At 39.9% G+C, this 228-nt stretch overlaps 1 long non-coding RNA gene across 1 annotated transcript in view; it reads right to left on the bottom strand.

Moving 5' to 3' along the window:
• LOC125705314 (uncharacterized) overlaps positions 1 to 228 on the bottom strand; it is a 767-nt gene continuing 539 nt past the window's right edge. Inside the window, exon 3 of the long non-coding RNA XR_007381466.1 lies at positions 1 to 91. This is a non-coding gene — a long non-coding RNA (uncharacterized LOC125705314). The remainder of the gene's footprint in view (positions 92 to 228) is intronic.

Raw genomic sequence — 228 nt, 5'->3', positions numbered from 1 at the left:
GCCAATTTGAGATGTTCCCTCTCCCGACTGGGCCGCTGTAGCTGAACTGGTCCACCTGTGACCGTCACTTGTAGCTTTACGGACACGGTCTCTGTGGAGATAAGGTGAGCTCAGTGTTTTAAATATTTCTTTTTTAAGTCTTACTCAAACAAAATGATTAAATATATGTCTATTCAATCGTTTCAAATACCATGCAACGCAATCATTGAAGTATTTTAAAGTACTGCA

Source organism: Brienomyrus brachyistius, chromosome 12, assembly GCF_023856365.1.
Source record: "Brienomyrus brachyistius isolate T26 chromosome 12, BBRACH_0.4, whole genome shotgun sequence".
Lineage (NCBI taxonomy): Eukaryota > Metazoa > Chordata > Actinopteri > Osteoglossiformes > Mormyridae > Brienomyrus > Brienomyrus brachyistius.
Note: the sequence above shows the minus strand (reverse complement) of the source record. Positions and strands in the feature narration are given on the sequence as shown.